A 16,065-nucleotide genomic window follows, 5' to 3' on the forward strand; every position below is an offset into this window, starting at 1 on the left:
TCTAGGAGCAGGTCCCCCCTCTCCATGTAATCTGATTCATTATGATCTAGGATCAGGTCCCCCCTCTCCATGTAATCTGATTCATTATGATCTAGGATCAGGTCCTCCTCTCCATGTAATCTGATTCATTATGATCTAGGATCAGGTCCTCCTCTCCATGTAATCTGATTCATTATGATCTAGGATCAGGTCCCCCCTCTCCATGTAATCTGATTCATTATGATCTAGGATCAGATCCCCCCCTCTCCATGTAATCTGATTCATTATGGTTGTTTTGTCTCATGTCTCTTTATATTCATATAGCCTGGGGACTATGTAGCTTGATTGAAATGACCTTGTTTTATAACCTTCTTTGTTACTCAGTGGTACTTCAATTGTCCTGACCATGTCCAAATCTTTCCCACAGTAATGCTCCAGCATCCACTCAGAGCTTATGCATCTAATGCATTCCTCAGATACTGCAGAGTTGTTCAGCAAGTCCCTGAGATCGTTATGTTCAACCACATTTATTTGCTTATTTGTCAGATGAAACCTGAGGGGATCACTGTAGTGGGTCATAAATGCATCCAAAATGGTTCTGAGGTCCTCAACAATGTTATTCTGTACCGTAGCTGGGATGCAGTGTTCTTTCCTGATTTACTAAATAAAAAGACAGATATTGTTTTAGAGATCTTCAATTAGCTGCTCAGTGTTGATCTCTGTGGCTTGAACATATTCAGTCTCTGACAGACTCTGTACATCACTCATGTCATCTTCAATGGGATCAGTCCCAGTCTCAGATTCATCATGAGGACAATTCTCATCTAAGTTGTATCTTAAAGCTCTGTGTGTGACTGATAGACGCTGAAACATCTATTTGTTTTCCCACACCCATTAACTCCACAGGTAATTACAACATGTGGTTCATGCTGGTGATAGAGGACAATATGTGTCAGTAGTCTGGACACAGAGGAAGGATGCTCGTTGCAAAGTGGACAGTTGAATAGAGTTGGCATTCTTCAGACAGATTGTGAACCTTGGAATGATGGGATGGAATCATGGAGATCATTGGTACTCAGCCACTTGCAGACATCATCAAGGGACCAGTCTTCCACAGCCACACTCTAATTCAAGTTGACACTAAAAGCAGAAGTGAAATGTATCAGTGTTGAGGCTAAAACAAAACCTCTCCCACTCTTTCCAGACAACCACCTTTCCTCCTAATGTGTATTTATGGTTGTTCCATAACGAAGCAGAGCTTGTCAGTGTCAGGCGTGTGCATACTTGTGCTGAAGTCAGGTGCAGGAGAGCAGAGAATTGTGAACAGGCGCACACTTTATTTCGCCAGGAGAGAATATACAGACGGAAGCAGCTGCGTCCAAAAAACCTCCAACCAACAAGGCAAAGTGTAAAACGCGCAAGAACAGTCACAACCATCAAATGTATACAAACAGACCTCGTGAAAATAACACGAGAGAAAACGCACGCAAGCCTACAAAAACACATATCACACAAACAATCCTACATAAAGACATGAGGGGGAACAGAGGAATAAATACATGTAGTGTGATTGGCGAATGAAAACCAGGTGTGCAGGGAACAAGACAAAACAAATGGTTACATGAAAAAGGGAGCGGCGATGGCTAGAAAGCCGGTGACGTCGACCGCCGAACGTCGCCCGAACAAGGAGAGGTGCCGACTGCGGCGGAAGCCGTGACAGTCAGGAAAGGTGAAGATGTCCGTCTCTTATTTATCTGACTCCATATTTCTTAGTTTGGGACATGATGGGATTCTGCAGTCCCACATTTAAGTGTTCAGATAATATGATGGTCCAAATGGGGCATTAAGGTCTTCTTCCAGGTCGACCCAAATTGTCCTATTACAGTTGTCAATAAAGAGCCTATTAAGGCAGTTTTAAAGTCTTCTTGATATAATTACATGTTAGGGAGCTTTAATCCTCCTTCTAAGTCTTTGCCTGTAATCTATCTTGGTTCATCCTGGTCCTTTTAATAGTCCAGATTAATCATTTTGTCTCTGGTGTTAAAGGTGTAGGCAGATATGGACAGTGGAAACATGCTGATGACGTCATTCAGTTTAGGAGCTTTAACCATCTTTATAACATGTGTCCTTCATTCAGTTTAGGAGCTGTAACCATCTTTATAACATGTGTCCGTCATTCAGTTTAGGAGCTTTAACCATCTTTATAACATGTGTCCTTCTTTCAGTTTAGGAGCTTTAACCATCTTTATAACATGTGTCCGTCATTCAGTTTAGGAGCTTTAACCATCTTTATAACATGTGTCCGTCATTCAGTTTAGGAGCTGTAACCATCTTTATAACATGTGTCTGTCATTCAGTTTAGGAGCTTTAACCATCTTTATAACATGTGTCCGTCATTCAGTTTAGGAGCTTTAACCATCTTTATAACATGTGTCCTTCATTCAGTTTAGGAGCTGTAACCATCTTTATAACGTGGCCGTCATTCAGTTTAGGAGCTTTAACCATCTTTATAACATGTGGTCTTCATTCAGTTTAGGAGCTTTAACCATCTTTATAACATGTGTCCGTCATTCAGTTTAGGAGCTTTAACCATCTTTATAACATGTGTCCGTCATTCAGTTTAGGAGCTGTAACCATCTTTATAACATGTGTCCGTCATTCAGTTTAGGAGCTGTAACCATCTTTATAACATGTGGTCGTCATTCAGTTTAGGATCTTTAACCATCTTTATAACATGTGTCCGTCATTCAGTTTAGGAGCTTTAACCATCTTTATAACATGTGTCCGTCATTCAGTTTAGGAGCTTTAACCATCTTTATAACATGTGGCCTTCATTCAGTTTAGGAGCTTTAACCATCTTTATAACATGTGTCCTTCATTCAGTTTAGGAGCTTTAACCATCTTTATAACATGTGTCCGTCATTCAGTTTAGGAGCTTTAACCATCTTTATAACATGTGGTCTTCATTCAGTTTAGGAGCTTTAACCATCTTTATTACATGTGGCCTTCATTCAGTTTAGGAGCTTTAACCATCTTTATAACATGTGGCCTTCATTCAGTTTAGGAGCTGTAACCATCTTTATAACATGTGGTCTTCATTCAGTTTAGGAGCTGTAACCATCTTTATAACATGTGGTCTTCATTCAGTTTAGGAGCTTTAACCATCTTTATAACATGTGTCCGTCATTCAGTTTAGGAGCTTTAACCATCTTTATAACATGTGTCCGTCATTCAGTTTAGGAGCTTTAACCATCTTTATAACATGTGTCCGTCATTCAGTTTAGGAGCTTTAACCATCTTTATAACATGTGTCCGTCATTCAGTTTAGGAGCTTTAACCATCTTTATAACATGTGTCCGTCATTCAGTTTAGGAGCTGTAACCATCTTTATAACATGTGTCCTTCATTCAGTTTAGGAGCTTTAACCATCTTTATAACATGTGTCCGTCATTCAGTTTAGGAGCTTTAACCATCTTTATAACATGTGGCCGTCATTCAGTTTAGGAGCTTTAACCATCTTTATAACATGTGTCCTACCCCACAATGAGATTTGTAGTTCATCCCAGTTCTTCAACTGGAGTTGAATTTTGTTCCTCCTTGAGGACTGTCATAGACTGTTATTGTTATTATTGACATACCTAGATAGTTATCTTTGTTATGCTACACTATTCTCACTGAATCATTTAAATCTATATGGAGGTCTGGCAGTTATCTTTGAGTGAGAATAGTGTCAGCATAACAATCATTTTAATCTATATGGAGGTCTGGCAGTTATCTTTGAGTGAGAATAGTGTCAGCATAACAATCATTTAAATCTATATGGAGGTCAGACAGTTATCTTTGAGTGAGAATAGTATCAGCATAACAATAATATAAATCTATATGGAGGTCAGACAGTTATCTTTGAGTGAGAATAGTGTCAGCATAACAATCATTTAAATCTATATGGAGGTCTGGCAGTTATCTTTGAGTGAGAATAGTATCAGCATAACAATAATATAAATCTATATGGAGGTCAGACAGTTATCTTTGAGTGAGAATAGTGTCAGCATAACAATAATATAAATCTATATGGAGGTCAGACAGTTATCTTTGAGTGAGAATAGTATCAGCATAACAATCATTTAAATCTATATGGAGGTCAGACAGTTATCTTTGAGTGAGAATAGTATCAGCATAACAATCATTTCAATCTATATGGAGGTCAGACAGTTATCTTTGAGTGAGAATAGTGTCAGCATAACAATCATTTAAATCTATATGGTGTCAAGCTCTGGTTTCTTCTCAGCTTTACTGGAGGTTGTAATTGTTGTTTATCTCGTAGTACTTTCTGTTCTATATTCCACTTTGTCGTTGTCTATAGTTTCACTCAATGCTAGGGGGTTAAGAAATAATGTATAGCGCAATGACTTATTTTTATATTGCCAAACAGATTTACGTCAACTTCTGCAGATGTCAGTGGGGAAATGGTTTCTGTCTCATGGTTCTGAACTCTCTGCTGTTGTTACCACTCTAATGAATCATTTCAATGGTTTCTGTCTCTCTCATGGTTCTGAACTCTCTGCTGTTGTTACCACTCTAATGAATCATTTCAATGGTTTCTGTCTCTCTCATGGTTCTGAACTCTCTGCTGTTGTTACCACTCTAATGAATCATTTCAATGGAAGTATTTTGCACTCAGATTGGGACCCTATTGGTCACTTTCTGTGTCTTGTCATCAACTGTAACATCATCATCATTATTACCTACATTTATTGGTTAAATTCAAAACTTGAAAATTATCAGTGACTTGACTCTTTGGAAAAGCCTATTCTCCATTGGCTAACCAAGTTCCCTAATGCTTTACTTATAGTAGGTGGGGATTTTATTTCTTTGAGGAAGTTTATGGAAAGGTTTGATATTATAGATATTTGGATAGTAAAGTTTCCTAATGACTAGTCTTTCACTTGGAGTAATAAGACCCGGTCCAGACAATCACCACAGATCTTTGGTTGGTGTCTAAATGTTTTGATAAACAGGTTATTTCTGTTAACATCCTGGCTACTCCCCTTACTGATCATAGAGCTGTTTATATTGACATTACACTGTTTATATCTGATAATGTCCCTTACTGATCATAGAGCTGTTTATATTGATATTACACTGTTTATCTCTGATAATGGCCCTTACTGATCATAGAGCTGTTTATATTGACATTACACTGTTTATCTCTGATAATGGCCCTTACTGATCATAGAGCTGTTTATATTGACATTACACTGTTTATCTCTGATATTGGCCCTTACTGATCATAGAGCTGTTTATATTGACATTACACTGTTTATATCTGATAATGTCCCTTACTGATCATAGAGCTGTTTATATTGACATTACACTGTTTATCTCTGATATTGGCCCTTACTGATCATAGAGCTGTTTATATTGACATTACACTGTTTATCTCTGATAATGGCCCTTACTGACCATAGAGCTGTTTATATTGACATTAAACTGTTTATCTCTGATAATGGCCCTTACTGATCATAGAGCTGTTTATATTGACATTACACTGTTTATCTCTGATAATGTCCCTTACTGATCATAGAGGTGTTTATATTGACATTACACTGTTTATCTCTGATAATGGCCCTTACTGATAATAGAGCTGTTTATATTGACATTACACTGTTTATCTCTGATATTGGCCCTTACTGATCATAGAGCTGTTTATATTGACATTACACTGTTTATCTCTGATAATGGCCCTTACTGATCATAGAGCTGTTTATATTGACATTACAATGTTTATCTCTGATAATGGCCCTTACTGATCATAGAGCTGTTTATATTGACATTACACTGTTTATCTCTGATATTGGCCCTTACTGATCATAGAGCTGTTTATATTGACATTACACTGTTTATATCTGATAATGTCCCTTACTGATCATAGAGCTGTTTATATTGACATTACACTGTTTATCTCTGATATTGGCCCTTACTGATCATAGAGCTGTTTATATTGACATTACACTGTTTATCTCTGATAATGGCCCTTACTGACCATAGAGCTGTTTATATTGACATTAAACTGTTTATCTCTGATAATGGCCCTTACTGATCATAGAGCTGTTTATATTGACATTACACTGTTTATATCTGATAATGTCCCTTACTGATCATAGAGCTGTTTATATTGACATTACACTTTATCTCTGATATTGGCCCTTACTGATCATAGAGCTGTTTATATTGACATTACACTGTTTATCTCTGATAATGGCCCTGGCAGAGCATCCTATTGGAAGATTAATAGCTCTATAAAACATGAGTTGGTCCAGATGGAGATAAACAATGTAATTACACACTTCTGGAACAACGCTATAAATAACAATTCATACAGTAATAACTGGCAGGTTTTTAAGGTTGGAAAATATGCAAGAAAACGTTTGAGTGTTGTTGCCAAGACCAGGAGAGCTGAAGAAGAAAGTGTAATTACAAACATCACCTGTCTTGTTCAAAAGTCTGTTGAAAGTCTTTCAGAGGAGGATAAATCTGTTCTGTTTGATCTACAACACAAGTTGGATGATATTTATAGACTGAAAGCAGAGAGAACCTTTATCACATGTAGGTAGAAATGGCTAGAGGAGGGTGGACAAAATTCAGGTTTTAAAAATTACCACTCTAAAAATAATACAATTCAGTAATGAAATATGACCGGTCTCATCACAGATGATCCCACATTAACTGGAAGAACCTAGAAAGGTATGTTCGACAATTTAACTAAATAAATTGAATGAGGCAATGATACCCAAGCAATTCAGATTGCGGGGTTATCATAACAGTAATGTAGTTTAAATGTTTAGGGTACATTCACCACTATACTTTCCCTTAAGGCTGAAGCCACATGGGATTCACTCCCGTCAGTAATGGGTTTTACTGAATGTGCTTTGCTAAAGCAGATTTTACTGATTAATCTATTTATGATAAATCAAACCTGTATAGGCTATCTGGGAATTAACTTTCAATTAACCTGAGAGCATTGCTTCATCTAAGTTAAGTTTGGAAAAAGTTAATCATGTCTCATTGTAGATGCCCAATCAATTTGGGATATTATTTAAAAGATCCACTTGAAAAGGTAAATCTGGCAATTTCACTTGTTAGTTAAATTGAATGAGACGTCATATCCAGTTAATTGCGATTGTCTGGATATCTTACCGTGATCCACGTTTGGATTTCCCCTAGAGATGTACTGGCAATTCTTCACCACCAGGGTATAGAATGCTGGAATTAAACGGAAGTACAAAGGTCGGGACTTCCGTCGCGCTAGCGGAGGAATTTTAAACGTGGCACAGGGAGGGTAAAATGTTCCCTCTCTGTTAGCTTGCAGTAATGCTAAGCTCTTCCTAACTTTGTTCAGGAGTATCACTTCCAAGCACCAAAATAGGGTCCTCTCACAATGGAAAGGGTGGGTTTTCTAGTGACGTCTCACCTTAACCCCATTCAGCATATTCTGCTAGCGTTTATGTTGACCGGAGCGACACGGTACTTAAATACAGATACGCATACGGTCTGTCCACACTGTCTTAGTGCGGTAGACAAATTATTCGGCTCGGTCACCGGACAGTTATCTTCTAATTTCTAACCTTACTCTAGAAGTTAATATTGACCGACAGAAATAGTACCGTTTGGCCTAACGGACTAAATCTGGAATTTATCCCTCACTGCTATCGACGTACGACCGGAGCCACTCTAAATAGCTTCTCCCAATGGAAAATACACAATCACTTTGTTTAGATAGCAGGCTGTTTGTACAATTTTGTTCGCACAATTGATATATAGAATTTCACAGCAAAGTCCAATTCTATCTTAGATTCCTCACACGGGGGCTCCATAAATGTCGTGTCTTTGGGGTACCATTAAACTGAAGACATGTTTATCAATTAACTCCCTGCAATTATTATCATGCGATTAAACTGATTAATCGTTTAATTGTAATTAACTAGGAGATCGGGGCACCAAGGAAAATATTCAGATTACAAAGTTATAATTTTCCTAATATAACTTTCCTATATTATAACATTATATATTATATTCTATTATAGTATAGGCCGATTATCTTCTGGTTTAAATGATGTATTTTACCTCGCGTCCAGTCTCATTCCAAACGTCGTAAATTGTTGTATCTGCACGAACCCAGTCTTTACTAAAGTCATCCATACATCAATTGTCTTAAAATCATTTATTTACTAAACTAAGTAATTCACAGAAAGCATACAAACAGTAATTATCATCACAAAGAATCGGTAGAGTAATGTGCCCTAGTGGGCTAAACAGGCATGGCGGCCTGTTGAACAAAGGGTCATAAACGGTCAGCTGAGGAGGCACACAGAGTTCATTAATATTAACAATTGATATGCTAATCCTTTGTACATGAACGCTCACTCATTCGGGAACAACTGCAATCAATATATATTTACGCTCAGTGTGTCGTCGGGATCCTTGTTGGAGCGTCGTTCTGCTGGAGAGTTCTCTCTCTCTCTCTCTCTCTCTCGGTTAGAATGGATCTTTCAAAGCGACATTCATTAATGTCGTTATAGATGGATGTTTCGTCGGTCTTCGCGTTCAATGATATAATTTCTAGCTGCAGACTATTAATTAATATCAAAGACTTGTTCTTATTCTGTCGGTATCGATAGTCTAAAAGTTAACCTGTTAGGGCTAGGGGGCAGTATTGACACGGCCGGATAAAAAACGTACCCGATTTAATCTGGTTACTACTCCTGCCCAGTAACTAGAATATGCATATAATTATTGGCTTTGGATAGAAAACACCCTAAAGTTTCTAAAACTGTTTGAATGGTGTCTGTGAGTATAACAGAACTCATATGGCAGGCCAAAACCTGAGAAGATTCCATGCAGGAAGTGGCCTGTCTGACAAGTTGTCTTTCATCTTGTCTCTTTTTATTGATGACTGAGGATCTTTGCTATAACGTGACACTTCCTACGGCTCCCATAGGCTCTCAGAGCACGGGAAAAAGCTGAACAATATCGAGGCAGCCTCTGGCTGAAACACATTATCACTTTTGGCAAGTGGCCGTGCCCGAGTCGACCCCATGCTTTATTTTCTTTCGTCTGTTTACCTAAACCCAGATTCCCGGTCGGAATATTATCGCTTTTTTATGAGAAAAATGGCATAAAAATTGATTTTAAACAGCGGTTGACATGCTTCGAAGTACGGTAATGGAATATTTAGAATTTTTTTGTCACGAATTGCGCCATGCTCGTCACCCTTATTTACCCTTTCGGATAGTGTTTTGAACGCACGAACAAAACGCCGCTATTTGGATATAACGATGGATTATTTGGGACCAAACCAACATTTGTTATTGAAGTAGAAGTCCTGGGAGTGCATTCTGACGAAGACAGCAAAGGTAATACAATTTTTCTTATAGTAAATCTGACTTTGGTGAGTGCTAAACTTGCTGGGTGTCTAAATAGCTAGCCCTGTGATGCCGGGCTATCTACTGAGAATATTGCAAAATGTGCTTTCACCGAAAAGCTATTTTAAAATCGGACATATCAAGTGCATAGAGGAGTTCTGTATCTATAATTCTTAAAATAATTGTTATTCTTTTTGTGAACGTTTATCGTGAGTAATTTAGTAAATTCACCGGCAGTGTTCGGTGGGAATGCTAGTCACATGCTAGTCACATGCTAGTCACATGCTAATGTAAAAAGCTGGTTTTTGATATAAATATGAACTTGACATAATCTAATGTTTTGCTTTCGTTGTAAAGCCTTTTTGAAATCGGACAGTGTGGTTAGATTAACGCGAGTCTTGTCTTTAAAATGCTGTAAAATAGTCATATGTTTGAGAAATTGAAGTAATAGCATTTCTAAGGTATTTTATAACGCACCACAGGATTCCACTGGCTGTTACGTAGGTGGGACGATTTGGTGCCACCTACCATAGAGAGGTTAACCACGTGGTATAGTTCACTTTCAGTAGAGGAATTGGATGGTCAAACCTATTGGCCAACTCGCAATGGAGTGGAGGCCTGGTCCGAAGAAAGTAAATCAGGGTGGGGTTTTATAGTGAACACAGAACAGGCTTGTCACATGACGCCTGGTCCTGTCTGTGTCCCTGGGGGCGTGCCGATGACTGATTTAATCTTTGAACATAAATACATTCTATCACATTAACATCAGTACACAGCATCTCAATGTATAACAAAATAGCTTTATCCTTATTAATACATTCTATACAACCATTTGGATGCCAGTCCCACAGCTGAGGCTCTTATATCAACAGTTTTATGGTAATATTGCAATATTGTCTCTTCTGAGTATCACAAATTTGTATCAAGCGGACCAGTTCGTAGCTGGATTCTTCACCAATCTTCCATACCTTCTCCAGAACATAAATGTTGTTCGGTTCCCCAATTCTGTGAGTTGGAAGAATTTCATGTGTGTCTCTATGGGCCATGTGGCAAGAGATTCTCCTCTGGAATTTTACCACCCCTTCACACAGGGACTGGGTGGGGGGAGGTAGGTTGGGGGATGGTGCAAGGGGGAGGGGGAGGGGGTCAACTGTCCTCCCTGTACTCAAAGAGGCCAACGTCATGACACCATGTGCAGTTGCAAACTGTAGTCCAGCTTTTTAATGGCGGTTTTGGAGCAGTGGCTTCTTCCTTGCTGAGCGGCCTTTCAGGTTGTGTCGATATAGGACTCGTTTTACTGTGGATATAGATACTTTTGTACCTGTTTCCTCCAGCATCTTCACAAGGTCCTTTGCTGTTGTTCTGGGATTGATTTGCACTTTCCGCACCAAAGTACCTTCATCTCTGGGAGACAAAACGCGTCTCCTTCTTGAGCGGTATGACGGCTGCGTGGTCCCATGGTGTTTGGAAATTGCTTCGAAGGATGACCAGACTTAGGGAGGTCTACATTTTTTTCTGAGGTCTTGGCTGATTAATTTGATTTTCCCATGTGTCAAGCAAAGAGAGTTTGCAGGTAGGCCTTGAAATACATACACAGGTACACCTCCAATTCACTCAAATTATGTCCATTAGCCTATCAGAAGCTTCTAAAGCCATTACATAATTTCTGTAATTCTCAAAGCTGTTTAAAGGCACAGTCAACTTAGTGTATGTAAACTTCTGACCCACTGGAGTTGTGATACAGTGAATTATAAGTGAAATAATCTGTTTCTAAACAATTGTTGGAAAAATTACTTGTGTCATGCACAAAGTAGATGTCTTAAACAACTTGCCAAAACTATAGTTTGTTAACAAGAAATTTGTGGAGTGGTTGAAAAACGAGTTTTAATGACTCCAACCTTAGTGTATGTAAACTTCTGACTTCAACTGTATCTGTTTGACAGTAACCCTGGATGATGAATGTGTGAACGATCTTGACATCTTTTTGGGTGACCACATTGGAACATTCTAGTCTTTAAGGACATGAACTGGCAGAACAGGTTTCAGCGAAGTATGGTGTCATTGTTTTCAGGAAGGTGTACCCATGACGATAGGAGTGACTGGTGGCAGACTAAGTGCAAGGGCTGGAATGTTGTATTGTAGTATCCCTCAAATGTTGTGAATGTTGTATTGTAGTAACCAACTGTTTTTAATGGTGTTACGTAGTTGTGTTGTCATGTTGTGAATGTTGTATTGTCGTAACCAACTGTATTTAATGGTGTTACGTAGTTCTGTTGTCATGTTTTGAATGTTGCATCGTAGTAGACCTTACCCTCACCTATTTTTCAGGTGACGGAGAGACACCAGACAAGACACAGAGACAGCAACAGAAGAAAATAAAATGATGGAGAGAGACACCAGACAAGACACAGTGACAGCAACAGAAGAATATGATATGATGGAGAGACACCAGACAAGACACGGAGACAGCAACAGAAGAATAGGATATGATGGAGAGAGACACCAATCAAGACACAGAGACAGCAACAGAAGAATAGGATATGATGGAGAGACACCAGACAAGACACAGAGACAGCAACAGAATAATAGGATATGATGGAGAGACACCAGACAAGACACGGAGACAGCAACAGAAGAATAGGATATGATGGAGAGAGACACCAGACAAGACACGGCGACAGCAACAGACGACACAGAGAAAGTGATGGAGAGAGGCAGAGGGGAGAGCACACAGCAGACTGTATCAGTAAGCTGCTATAGGGATTCTAATTACTGCATTGTGTGTGTGTGTGTGTGTGTGTGTGTGTGTGTGTGTGTGTGTGTGTGTGTGTGTGTGTGTGTGTGTGTGTGTGTGTGTGTGTGTGTGTGTGTGTGTGTGTGTGTGTGTGTGTGTGTGTGTGTGTGTGTGTGTGTGTGTGTGTGTGTGTGTGAGAGAGAGAGGGTGGTTAGGTACTGTGGGATTCTTTCATCAGTTTGGTTCATTGGACAGGTCAGAGTCTATGTTTGAAGTGGTGGAGTGGGTTTTGGCAATACAATTTAGATGTATTCATGGATTTAGCTGTTGAAATTTCGTCCCAGACCCCCCTACTGGCTGTAGGCTAAGCCACCAATGTCTTCAAATCCTGGGGGAGAGAGGAGCTACTACCCCTGGGGAGAGAGGAGCTGCTACCGCTGGGGAGAGAGGAGGTGCTACCCCTGGGGAGAGAGGAGCTGCTACCCCTGGGGAGAGAGGAGGTGCTACCCCTGGGGAGAGAGGAGCTGCAACCAGGAGAGACTGCGACCATGCTCTATAAGAGCTTAACGTTTGTTGATTGTTGTGGAACGTTTGTCAGGAGCTTCAGTGATGAAGACTGCTGAACTTGCTGATGTTTCACAATATGCCATGGCCGTCTCAGTCACCAGGTCTCAACCTAATTGAACACAACCATCAATAAAACACCAAATGATGGAATTTCTTGTGGAAGAATGTGTCACATCCCTCCAATAGAGTTCCAGACAGTTGTAGAATGTATGCCAAGGCACATTGTAAGAGCTGTTAAGAGAGAGGGAGTGGAGAGAGAACAGGCAGAACCTGATATGTAAATGAGCAGAGTAAACGAAAGCAACTTCGACGACCTAATGATCATTCCAGACTCTGTTTCTATTGAGAGATAAAAGGTAAGACAACAAATGTGTATTCATGTAGTTGATGATATTGTTATGTGTATTCATATAGTTGATGATATTGTTATGTGTATTCATATAGTTGATGATATTGTTATGTGTATTCATATAGTTGATGATATTGTTATGTCTGTTCAAATAGTTGATGATATTTTCGATATAAATTAGATGTGTGGGGTGAATTCGTTCTGTGCCCATCTGTGTGCCCCAGGGTGATCGCTCCTACACTATCGAGAATCTAAAAAGGTTATTTGGCTGTCCCCACAGGAGAACCCTTTGTAGAACCCTTTTTGGTACTAGGTAGAACCCTTTTGGGTTCCATGAAGAACCCTTTCCACAGAGGGTTTTACACTGAAGCCAGAAGGGTTCTACCTGGAACCCCAAATAATCTCCTATGGGGACAGCCGGAGGACCCGTATGGAACCCTTTATTCTAAGTGTGTACTGTATCATAGGTCTATAGACTTGTCTTCTCAAAACAGGCTTAAAACACAACAAGCAACAAACATTTTCTCTTTCTAGTCTAAAGTTTATGCTTTTCACTCAGGAAGGTATGTTGTGTGAAAGAGAGACAGATAAATATTGTGGAAAGACTAACAACAAATTACACTTCCTCAAAACAGACTGTGTGTATTCATTAGTGCCCACCGTAGCAAAACGTTTGGCAACAGAAACCGTTTAGTCCACATTGTACAGTGTTTGGAGTAAACTGTTAATTTAAGTAACATTTAAAACTGCTGGCTGTGGAGTAAACTAATGAATACAACCCAGGTTGTAGCCAACAACTTGGCTGTTGATGCCTACCTGATGCTGAAACCTGAACGTAGCCTGAGGGGTATATATGATGCAAGCTAGATATACTGGTTTTCTAAAGTTAGCCAGCTTCAGTTAGCTTCACATTCCAGCTCAGGCCTCATTCATCAGAATATACAGAGTGCTGGTCATCATTAACCCTATCAGCTTCAGTTATCTTCACATTCCAGCTCAGGCCTCATCCATCAGAATATACAGAGCTCTAGTCATCAGGAAGCTGCTCTCTCATCAGAACAGAAAATATCTCAATGACTTGACATGTTCTGGTTGTTAACACTATTTATACTGATTTCTGGGTTAACACTATTTATACTGATACTGGGGTAACCCTATTGATACTAATACTGGGTTAACCCTATTTATACTGATACTGGGGTAACCCTATTGATACTGATACTGGGTTAACCCTATTGATACTGATACTGGGTTAACCCTATTTATACTGATACTGGGTTAACCCTATTTATACTGATACTGGGTTAACACTATTTATACTGATATTGGGTTAACCCTATTGATACTGATACTGGGTTAACACTATTTATACTGATTTCTGGGTTAACACTATTTATACTGATACTGGGTTAACACTATTTATACTGATACTGGGTTAACCCTATTTATACTGATACTGGGTTAACACTATTTATACTGATACTGGGTTAACACTATTTGTACTGATGCTGGGGTAACACTACTGATACTGATACTGGGTTAACACTATTGATACTGATACTGGGTTAACACTATTGATACTGATACTGGGTTAAAACTATTTATACTTATACTGGGTTAACACTATTTATACTTATACTGGGTTAACACTATTTATACTTATACTGGGTTAACACTATTTATACTGATTCTGGGTTAAAACTATTTATACTTATACTGGGTTAACACTATTTATACTGATACTGGGTTAACACTATTGATACTGATACTGGGTTAACCCTATTTATACTGATACTGGGTTAACCCTATTTATACTGATACTGGGTTATGTGGTGGCTAATTTAGGAACGGCTCACAAAGAAAGACTGTTTACTTTAGAAAGGAGTATCTACAGCCAGATAGCTTCCGCTATAAATTATCGTTCAGTTTGATCCCTAATGACGAGGTTCTAATCTCGTCCCTGGTACTTCATAGAACAAAAACACAACTTCATCCAATGGCATATATCAATTGTCAACTCTAGATACTTCCATCTCAAGCAAACCCCCTCTTGACCCCACTCCTGGACAAGCTCACTGAGGGGAGTGACCTGTGCATAGACATTGTAGAGACAAATAATTGGTTCCCCATTAATCACGCCATCCCTTCACATGGTTTAAGAATAGGTAAAGACATTCACATATGAAGACAGTTTCATTCTGTCCTCCTCTCTTGCTGATATTCAGCATAGCAACAGAGACATGTAAAAAACAAGTCTGACCTCTCCCCTCTCTGGGCCCCAGGTGATTGAGCCCCAGCTTAGGGAAACGTGCAACTGAAAGACACCAGAGTCCAAAGGACACTTTCTAATGACAAGTATCTCACATAAGCATATTATAATAATAAAACATCTTAATTATCTATGTTACCCAACTAATTCTGATTCATCCACCACAGTTAACACTATTGTTGCGATGCATAGGGTGTTTGCCTTTTTCACCAGCAACCTGGGTTCACTGCCCTGCCCCACTGTTTTCTACAATGTTAATAGCATAGGCTACCTGTTGAACAAAGAGACACAATAATATGAGGGAAAGTATTTTAGGATAATATTGGTAAGTTTTGATTAAGACTTGTCTTCTGTGTTCAGAATTTGGAGATAACCAGTCCCAGTTTAAATCACCATGAGAACCATTTCATTATTTCTCCAGAGCAGCAAGGGAATCTAGAGACTCAACCTTTGGAGAATTAGAATCACCTTTATTCACAAAGTACATTTTCACATACATATGTTGGATCTTAATTTGAGTCAGTTTGCTACAGCAGGAAAATGTGAATTATTATGTGAATTATAATTAATGGACGTTATTGTAGGGGTTGATACAAGTCTGAAGTCTGAAATTTCTAAGTGAGAATTACAAACTTCAGAAGCCTTTTTAAACCTCAAATACACTACAAGTGTATATGCTGCTGCTATTGACAGACAACATTTATAGAGAGAATACAGGCAGAAGAGTTTACTCAACGTTTCCATA

The 16,065-nt window shown here is 39.0% G+C and overlaps 1 protein-coding gene across 1 annotated transcript in view; it reads left to right on the plus strand.

Annotated features, from left to right (window-relative positions):
* Positions 1–12,862: 12,862 nt before the first annotated feature.
* LOC123743368 (NLR family CARD domain-containing protein 3) overlaps positions 12,863–16,065 on the plus strand; it is a 41,092-nt gene continuing 37,889 nt past the window's right edge. Inside the window, exon 1 of the mRNA XM_082972248.1 lies at positions 12,863–13,058. The gene's annotated coding sequence lies outside the window, so the exon portion shown is untranslated. The remainder of the gene's footprint in view (positions 13,059–16,065) is intronic.

The sequence above is a fragment of the Salmo salar genome, unplaced genomic scaffold, assembly GCF_965601325.2.
Source record: "Salmo salar unplaced genomic scaffold, fSalSal1 ptg000619l, whole genome shotgun sequence".
Classification (NCBI taxonomy): domain Eukaryota; kingdom Metazoa; phylum Chordata; class Actinopteri; order Salmoniformes; family Salmonidae; genus Salmo; species Salmo salar.